Here is a 10,548-nt window from a genome sequence, read left to right on the forward strand (position 1 = left end):
ATTCTTATTCTTCTCTTCCATCCCTTTCAGAGAAACTCTTGTGCAATAAGAGTGTGGCGTGCTGTCAATTTAATCTGGATGGGGTGACGTCTGCATGTCTGCCTCAGAGGGAGAGAAAGACAGAGAGGTGGAGTTAGGCAGAACTACGCAGCTGAACTTTAAATCCTCTTAGTGTCCTCAACTATCTATCTCTCATTCATCTGTCTTCTGTCTGTCTGCAACTAACCACTCTTCTACTTATTATATCCATCTGCCTATTTCTTTAGCGCTAAATTACCTCTGAGGTTGAGATGAATAAATTTCAATTTCTTTCTTGCTCTCTTTCGCTCGCTTCCTGCCTCATCCGTGACTCAGCCCCTCTTTCCTCCCTCCTTTATCCGGCTCCTCTATGTGCTTTTCCCTCTTTACCCTCTCCATCCCTTGGCCCCCCTGCAAGGTCGTTCCCAAGGACGGCCCGCTCCCAGCATCCCCTGCCTGATAGGCCGATAGGTATTAAAGGACCGCTTCCCCCGGTGGAGCACATGGCTCAACTACAGCTCTGCTATAACGCTGTCATCATTCCCATCACTCCCGAGGCTGTTTACTGTACTTCCTTCATGCACATACACACACGTGCCAGCTCACATGCATCAGTGAATCCAAAGGCACAGCTAACACAAGATGCTGACAGTATATTATGCTCGCATTCGTATGCTAGCTGGATTCTTAAATCAGGTGGGGGCTGCTTGCTACTCCACACGACAGGCCACTTATCAGAGTGACAAAGGATGCGTGCCTGTAAATACACCAATGCACACAGGCAATGAAAGAAAAGTACTTGACCCATGCTGACAGATAGCCAGCACTGTCTGAACTAAGCAAACCTTTTCCTTTACTATAACCTAGTGTGACACACTACAAGCTCAGCAGACCTGAAAAATACAAAGCAAACAGCTTTAAAGCAGCTTGAGTGGCGAGACAGTCAGCAATTTGGCCTCCATGGACAACAAATTCAGTCAAATGTGCTGTCTGGAATAGAAAGAGGATAAAAATCTAAATTATTACAGTTGAGCTGTGAAGGATTCCTAAAAAAATGACTGCACCACTCATCTACTAATCTGCTGAATAATCATAGTGTTTAAAAGCCATTTTTAAAAGCGGTGACCTCATTTATGAGCCAAATTGACACTTTGTGGCATTAAATACAGAAGTCCTGTGCTTTGTTATATCTCATTCAAAAAAAAAAAAAATGATATCAGAACAACCTGGCCGACCATAGAAAGCTTGGCAAGTCAAAGCAGTCTCCTGGAGAGTAGAGGATAAACAGCACTGATGGTAAATTTCAATGCCGAACTATTGGCAGTCTCCAGAGTTCCCACATTTGTTCGGGGCAGGGTTTGGGGCAGGGTCCTTATTATGTGTGACAGATGCTGGGAATATAGGGAATGACTCCATAAATTCAATTTAGATGTTTAGCCTGTTTGGACTTCTTCTTTGAAATTACACCAGTTTTTATTTCATGCTATTGTATCAAATAGTCAATGAAAACACTTCACAATGTGCGAGTTTTGTCTCATCAGTCAAGAGAATATTTTCCCAAAAGTCTTGGAGATTATTGAGAAGTTTTTTTGGCAAATGTCAAACAGTTTTTGTCTAGTTTCTTTCTTATTGTTGAAACATGAACTCTCACTTTAACTAAGGCAAGTGAGGCCTGGAGGTCTTTAGATGTTGTTCTGGGTTCTTTGTGACTTCCTGGGTGAGTCATCAGTGCGCTCTTGGAGTGAATCCTGGGAAGGTTCACCACTATCCCAAGTTTTCTCCATTTGTGGATTATTGTTTGCTAAACTCCCTTTAGAAATTACTTTGTAACCCTCTCAAGACAGATAGATATCAATGACAGATGGATATCAATGACAGATGGATATCAATGACACTAGATCAAAGCAGGATGTGTTGCTTTTTGAGATCTGTTAGCTTACTTCACTTTGTCAGACAGTTTCTATCTAAGGGATTTCTTGATTCAACATGTCTGGCAGTAAACAGGCCTGGGTGTGGCTAGTGAGTTCAGTTTCATTAGCCAAACCCAGGCTTGGTGTGAACTCAGCTTTTCAAAAAATGTGGTTAATAACAATTAATCCATGATTTAACAAGAGGGACAATTACTTTGGGCCAGTTTTCCTCTTTCGAGGTTTCATGTCTTAAGTTAATTCTGATTAAGATAAGGTGAGGGGCTTCCTTTTGTAACTTAATTAAAACTGCAAATCCACAAATGTCTTTTACACATCTATGATGATGTTTTAACTCCGTCAGTCCTTTCTCTTTATCATTCATACAGTTTAGGGCGTCTGGATCTTATCCAGGCTGAGATGTACATTGGTACACCCTGTGAAGGTCGCCGGTCTATCCCAGAGACAGACAACAGACAACAGTGATAACCACTGCACCAGCATGGTGGCTGTCACATAATTGATACCATCATCAGCACAAGTTTCACATTATGTTTCTTAATTACTGCTGCTTGGGATTTAATTAATTATGAATGTCCGCAGGCCGCACACTGTCAACATATTACTCAGTCTGCTATTAATTTTGTTGATCGCTTTATCACATTCTTAAGTTTCATTATAGTATTCAGAAGAGTTTAGTAAAATCATGGCAATCATAGTAAAATCACTCGCTTTTTAAAAAATGAAATCAGGATTTTACCGTGAGACAAGTTTTAAAAGGAAACAAAGTAACAATTCATTTAAAAAAAACTTTACTGACTAACCTCGAGAAGTTTTTGAATGTGTATTCTTTGGTCGAGGACGTCCAGTGAAAACAAACACCATGCACTTTCTGTATTTCTAAAATTAGATCTTCTAAAATTCCAGAAACATCTATTTAACCTTTGGCTAAAACATGAAAGAACTCCAAGGCGCTCTCTCTGCAGATAAAACTGAAAGGCCTATTCTCATTCTCATGGCATGGTCATGAAAACACTGGATATTTTCAAGTTATGTTCCATAAATTGTTAGCTTCCCTTCTATGACGAGAGTGGAATATTCCACCAGTGAAGCTCCACCAATAGGAGGAGTCTTAAACCTGGACAGACGCGGAATATCGACACCAAGTCAGAAACAGTCACCACATTCAATCTAAATCAAACAAGATAACACGAAGAACCATCAGTCATACACATGAATGCGTCTTATGAATGCGTTTATAGAAAAGGAGTAAAAATCTAAGTCCTCAGTTAAGCTGGGATGTTTAGTGGCCTGTCATTATAAATCCAAAAAGCTTCCCTTTGGTATTTAACCTTTGTTTAACCAGGCAGGTCATTTAAAGAAACCTTACACTTACTTCCAGCCGCATATTTTTTCTTTTGTCTGTATTACAGGAGCTTAACCCACACTTCAAAATAATCCTTATTTTTCCGATACATTGCTTTAGTGTGTTCAATCAGTTCACCAAAGTCCGAAACAAGCTTTTTGAACTTGAGCCAAAAAAAAGAAAAGAAAAAACACAAGGCAGCCCAGGCTTCAAGCCAACTTTCTTCTGATTTGTCAACCCTTGCAAACAAAAGTTTTTTTGCTTTAAGCCTGAGTTGTCTGCCTGAAACATAAAGACACGATCACCTCTCTTTGAGACTGTACAGGCCCAAAGGCAGAAAATGTGGCATAACATGTTAAATTACAGTAACTATGCAATCACTGCCTGTTTATTAGGTGCACCTTTTCAACTGCTCGTTGATGCAGATATCTAAGTAGCCAATCACATGGCAGTAACTCAGTACAATAAGCCACATATACATGGTCAAGACGATGTGCAAAAGTTCAAACTTAGCATCGGTGTGCTGTGGAATGTGGAAGAAAGGTGATTTAAATGACTTTGAATGGGGAATGGAGTTAGTGCCAGACAGGCTGGCCTGAGTATTTTAGAAACTGCTGATCTATTGAGATATTTCAATACAACCATCTCTACAGTTTACAGAGAAAGGCCTGAAAAAGAGAAAATATGTGAGTGAATGAGAATGGCTAGCTGCAGGAGGAGCTAAAAGGAAGGCAACAGTAACTCAAATAACCACTCTGTACAACCAAAGTATGCAGAAGAGCATCTCTGAACACACAACGTGTATCACTCCTTATAGCAGATGGCCTACAGCAGCAGAAGACTACACTGGGTGCTGCTCCTCTCAGCTAAGAACAGGAAACAGAAGCTACAATTCGCACGAGTTCATGAAAATTGGATAATAGAAGACTGTAAAAACTGCTTTACTACATTATATTTACTATATATTATATTCCCCGAGCGCTGCACTGGTCCCCGGGCGCTGCACTGGTGGCTGCCCACTGCTTCACTGAGTGAATGGGTTAAATGCAGAGAAGAATTTCCCCATGGGGATCAATAAAAGTGTACATTATTATTACATTATTATTATTATTATTATTATTATTATTATTATTATTGACAGAACTAATAACAAAATAATCATTCATAACATTCATAATCTACCAACTGCACAACCATCATGTCAGAATAGGTCCAAACAAAGAGCTATATTGAGACACCATTGCAAAACAATCACATATAGTTTTGCAGTCAATTTTAAAGCACACTGTACCTCAAACTAGCTCTGCCCAGATCAGTGTCTATATGCAATATGTGCATTGCTTAATAATATACCATTGGAAGTAATGATGGGGGAGAACCTCTGTAATCAAGTGCATTGTAGGCGTTGCTTAAGAAAATACAACCTTTAATTGATGTGAAAAGCCTATTTTGACTTCTTTTTTGAGTGAGAAAGAGCAGCATGGCTGCAATGCTTTAACAGTGGGAAATGAGGTAATTGGCATTTATGGTCTTAATGGAACTTTAAGTGTGCTTTAAGTGCACACTGAGAATAAATACCTAATAGTAGGCCGTTACATAAAACGGAAAACAAGTGGATGGATGTTTAATGTCTAATGGCCTTGCAGACTGAGACTTTGAAAGCACATTAAGTGCATTTTACTTTCATTCACAGTTCTTTTACTCATTTGTGTTTGTAAAAAAAATATGACAGAGAAACCCCTGAGCTGAGTACAAAGAAATGAGCAGCTGATAAACTTTGTGCGAAAATGCATTAACCAAAACCACAAAAATGGATTTCAACAATCAGTTCAATTTAATAAAAATGAATTTAAGTTGCAGATGAACTGAAACCACTAAGAGCATGAAATTATTAATTGCTTTTTTGCAGATATTACTGTGACTGGTTTGTGAGAGGTATTTTAAGTTATGGCAAACGTAACAAAAAAAAAATGGTGGTGAATAGGATGCAGAAAGGCTTTGATGTAGTGGCTGTGGTGCTGAAAGGACAGCTACCGGACGAGGCGGAGGAGTCAGGAAGGAGGGAGGAGAGGAGGAGAGGAAATGCTTTAGAACCAGATGTACAGACAGAAGGAGAGAGGAGGTGACTGAAAAAGATTTACTTGATATAATTTGAACAGTAGGAACATCAAGTAATGTTTAAATTTGGCTGATTATCAAATAAATTACTGAATAACTTCAATATACTGTAAAAGTTTATGGGTGTACTGAAAGCACCAGATTTTTTTCTTTCTTGAAAACTCACTCCTCTGTCTCTGTTTTCTAAATTGTATTATGATACTGGCAGACAGTCTAATAGTGCATAGCAGGATAGGCACAGACATAATTAAAAACCTGATAAATAGCTGGGTGTCTGAGGTCTGGCCACTGAACATGCTGGTTTGCTGGCATAGACGCCTGGAGCAGTTACTGTCATCACTGACACCTTTGCTTTTCCTGCTATTCAAAGTCGCGGGTTTACAGGTTGAGTCTATTACAAAAGGTTTGCATCTTTTAATATTGGAAAAACATTTTTTCTGACACTGTGCTTTGATGCAATGCCATTTTTACCTTCTGTCTCTTTAAGTTCCTCCTACACTTTTGTGCTCAGTTGTGCAGCCAATAGTAGGATCTGATTTTGGCATTTTAGTCTTTATAGTATAAGGAATAATATAGCGGGTAAATAGGATAGTGGGCTGGATGGGAACACAAGAAACACCCTGAGGGTGCCTGGATCCTGGGCCCCTGTAGTAACTTTATGGCATATGGGTCACCTGCTCAGACAGGTGAGTTGTAGCATAACCGGACAATTGACGTATAATGTTCGAAGCTGAAACAGATTCAGAGTAAGGAGTAAGCCAGGAAATAATGACAGAGTTTGAGCCAGCTAGCTGCATGTGGATTTAGTTGAATCAAACTTTACTATTTAACACACTGCCATAAATGGTATAAGAGGGCATTATGGTGGTGCGCTGCATAGTGATGGAGATAGGTATCGAAAGAATAGGCTGGCTTCCAAACAGGGCGTTTATTACTTCCCTTAATTAGACATCCTGTAGCACTTTGTGGTCATGCACAGACTGTGCTTAATTGTGACTCTGTCTTTTATCATTCAGTGAAATATGTAAAATCACTTATAGTAAGTAACAGGGACAGTTAGCATAGCTCAATTAAATAGCTCCCTGAGGCACCACCAGCTGCAGAAAGAAGTAAGACATGTTCACTGACTCTTAACAAGTTCCCAATATTTCTAATTTACAACTCTACAACTGTTGGAGTATCATAGAGTTCACAGTTCAAAATATTTGTTATTTATTTTATACAGGACTTTGACACAGACCCTCCACCAAGTTCCTTTTCCTTTAATGCCCCCCTTCTCCCCATTCAAGTAAAATGTCTTCTGATTGGCTGCTTCTGGAAGATTTGCAGTTAGAAGAGGCTTCTGTGCTCACAGCCAGAGCTCTTTACCTAAGATTACCATATTAGGCATACAACCTGCTCACTGGCATCATACAAATCCAATTGTAGAAAAAACTGAGCATTTAAACAGTCTGAAGCTTGAGCGTTTCTCTGATAATTATTACCTGTACATATGCTGAGCTCATAATTTCAAACTTTGGCCTTGTTTAATATGAAATCCACCTTTCTAACAATATATATGACAGAATCTAAGTAAAAGCATTATAGATAATCTAATTCTGCTGCTGATATCCAGCGTGCCTTCTGCATTGTTACAAAAACTGGTTACACTGCACTAAACCGCTGATACTGAGAGGACAGGAGAACATGCAGACTGAGAGGACTGTAGGAGGACAGACTGCAGGAGGCTGACTCTCACATAACCTGACTTTTTTAAGCTTTTTCCAACCCTGTGATTCATTTGCTCATGCTGCTGAGTAGGAATCACGTATGAGTAACCAGGTTACTGATGTTCCCTGCAAACATTATAATGTGATCCACATAACTTAAAATCTAGCTGTATGTGTGCAGTTGTGTCTTCTGCTTGGGTCATCTGGGTGTCATTGAGACAGAAGGTTTAACAAAAGTAAGCCTCTAATAAGGAGCAATGACCTACACCCTGAAGTGATGTCATTGACGTGGCAATCTAACAAACAAGACATTATTTTGATATTAATACCCTGCCAGCTTTAAATCCCAGTGTTTGCTAAACAATGGCAGAGTTAAGGTGTTTGGGTTCCCTCGAGTTGCACAAACAGATGTGTCTGTAAGAGGTTATGATGCTCACAATAATGGAATCCAAGTTTTACAAAATGCTTGTATTTGTTCCTTTCAGCTTTTTGTGGGAATCTTACTTTTGAACATCCCCAAAACAAGTGGGCTGAGCACACACTACCACAAAAGTGAAAACTTATTCATAAGTATTATTTATTCGCTACACAGACTGATTCAGGACTCTAAAGTTTCGAGATCTGCCCCCGATAATATAATACAGCTGTGAGCAGGTAGAGGGCCTTTAACATTTTTATCTGTTATCTGTAGGCTAAAATACGTCTCATTTACCCGACTGAGTGTAACATGTAAAACTAGACCATTCAGTTTCAGGAGAAACCACTTTGGACTGCTGTGATTGCAAAACCTGGTCTGTGGCATGCTGCTAAAAAGTCAGTTAAGAAGCAGTTAAAGTTTCCACGGTAATAAAACCTTTCAAAATTTCTCTGAAATGGACTCAGCACTCCTCTCGCAAAATGGCTTTTAAAGGTCAAAGCGTAATTCGTGTTTACATGAAAGACGACATCTGATGACCTCCCCTGTACCCTTAATGCCCAGTTTTTTGTAAACCATTCATAAAATAATTAAAAATGGTACAACATATGTCAAAATTGTACAGAAAACCACCAAGCCGATCATTTTGGTTTCTGAACAGTGCAGGACTAGTTAGGTGCAAAAGTTTCTGGGTACTTTTCTTTGGTTTTGTTTCAACAGAGAAAAACATATAGTAGGCTTGCTTGCTTTGCAGCAACCCCACCAATAATCACCAGGGGTTTCCTTATAATTGTAAAATGTTTATTCTCTCAGGTTTATAAAACCCTGAAAACCTTTGTGCTTGCCAAAGCAAGTTGTTAGATTTATACTCTAAAATATATGCTTTCATGTAAAGGCAGCAGTCGTATCAGATTAAGAGGGTGAATAAAGATAAATCACACTCTTTCTGTTTATTGCCTGTCTTACTTTGCTCACACAAATGTATTTTACTTTCATACAAAGCTACTCTCCATCATTGTCGCAGATTTCTGTTTTCCAATCTGCTTTTCTTGTGTTCTGTATCCAATTTATGGCACGTCTTCTGCCCTTCCCCTCAGTGCAGCTGTATGATAACCACAGCTTCACTGCCAGTCCTGTATCATTCCATCCACGCTAAATCCCAGAGGAATTTTCCACCACCCACCTGGCTCTGTTCTCCTTCATCCATGTCTTATTTCCCTGCACTCTTTCTCACGCTTTCTTTCTGTCATACTCCTTAAGCCCATCAGCCTTTCTATCATTTATCCTTCTGCCATCTCCTTCCTGCTCCTCTTTTAATGCCCCCTTCTCCCTCTTTCTCTCTCTCCCCCCTCTCTCTTCTCTCTGCATCTCCTCTTTTCCTCCCTTCTCCCTGTTCTGGACACTGTGAGTGGAACACAGATTATGTCAGACATTTATAAAACCGGATTAGCTAGGATCACCTTCACACATGCACGCACGCACACAAAAAACAGATGACTTCGTACACCCCCACTCAAACCCTAATTTTAGCTGTACGTAGATACACTGCAATGCCAAAAGTATGTGGACACAGCTGTTTAAATAATTACTAGTAACGTATGGTGCACTTCTGGTCCTTTTCTGCGGTTATCTGAACTAAATCTCACTCCAGTTCCAATGAGGATGCCTACATATACAAAGAAAGATCAATAACATGCTTGCACAGAGTATGAGACACTAACCCTCTCCGACACCTCTGGGATGACCTGGAATACTGACAGCAAGCCAAGTCTTATTGCCCAGATACACTACTTGTCCTCACAAGCCCCTCTGTTGCTGAACGGGAGAAAATTCCTTCCAACATCTTGTGAAAACCCTTCCTAGATGAGTAAAAAATGAAGTAGAAGCAATAATGCTTTTCAATTTTTTTCTATTTTGTGAACACAGTGTTTTAATGCAAACATTTTGCCATTAAGTATGCTGACACTAACAAATACTGCATCCATACATACATATGCTATTTCCGTCTGATCCATGCAGTTTTTCCCCACATGGCCTCTACACACATAACCTATGACTGTAAAACCCCATGATATACACCATTCACCTGCAAAACCCCTGACACCATATTGTCCAAAATAACTGACTATGCACTCATGACACAAGCACATGGCACTTGAAGCCATGCAACTCTACGTCATTACTTCATGCGAATAAGTCAGACGCAGCAACACGAGCAGAATCCACAGAATCGGTAAGAATAAAAATATGAGCCAGCTTTCTCTCTGTGCCATCTCTCGCTTTCCTTCTCTCTCTTATTCTTTTCTCCCTGCATCCCCCACCCTCCCTCACCCAACCCTCAATTTCTGACTCAGCAGAACAAGACAGATACAAGGTCATCTGACTGCTGTTGCTGTGGAGCACTCGATTTGGGGGGATTCTTCCCTCCCCCTCTTTCTCGTACTGCAAGGCGGGTAAACGTTGGGTGGTAGAGAGGCTGAAAGGAGGGAGAAACATCAAGGCATGACAGAGGTTATGGAAGGGTACAGCTGGCAGCCATTTTAATTCAAATGAAAAGAACTTTATTAGCAGCAACCACACTGACAATGTCACCCTCACTGGCAGCACTGAGTGCTTCAGGATCAAATTATTAAGCCTAGCTGTGCATTGCATATATGGGCTACATATCTATTTATTTGGTGCAAGGATTTTGTAAAGCTGAAAGCAACAGAAGCTGTAGAGATAAGGGTAAAAATAATAAAGATGTCCTGCATAAAATATCTACAAATATAATGTGGTTGCAGTGTTAAAACTGACAGATTTAATCAAGACTGCTCACCATCCATGAAACCCCTGAGGTTTATAAGCATCTGTTATTACTGGCTGGATGCGAAACCACATTAGTGTTTCTGCTTTGTTGTGCATTTCCTATTTATCTCGTATAGATTAGCAAATCACATTGCTAAACTGCTAAGACTTTACGGAGATATCTTTAGATGGATACTCATGAAACCACAATAGAAATGTTTGAGAGAG

The sequence above is a fragment of the Oreochromis niloticus genome, linkage group LG11 (genome assembly GCF_001858045.2).
Source record: "Oreochromis niloticus isolate F11D_XX linkage group LG11, O_niloticus_UMD_NMBU, whole genome shotgun sequence".
NCBI lineage: Eukaryota > Metazoa > Chordata > Actinopteri > Cichliformes > Cichlidae > Oreochromis > Oreochromis niloticus.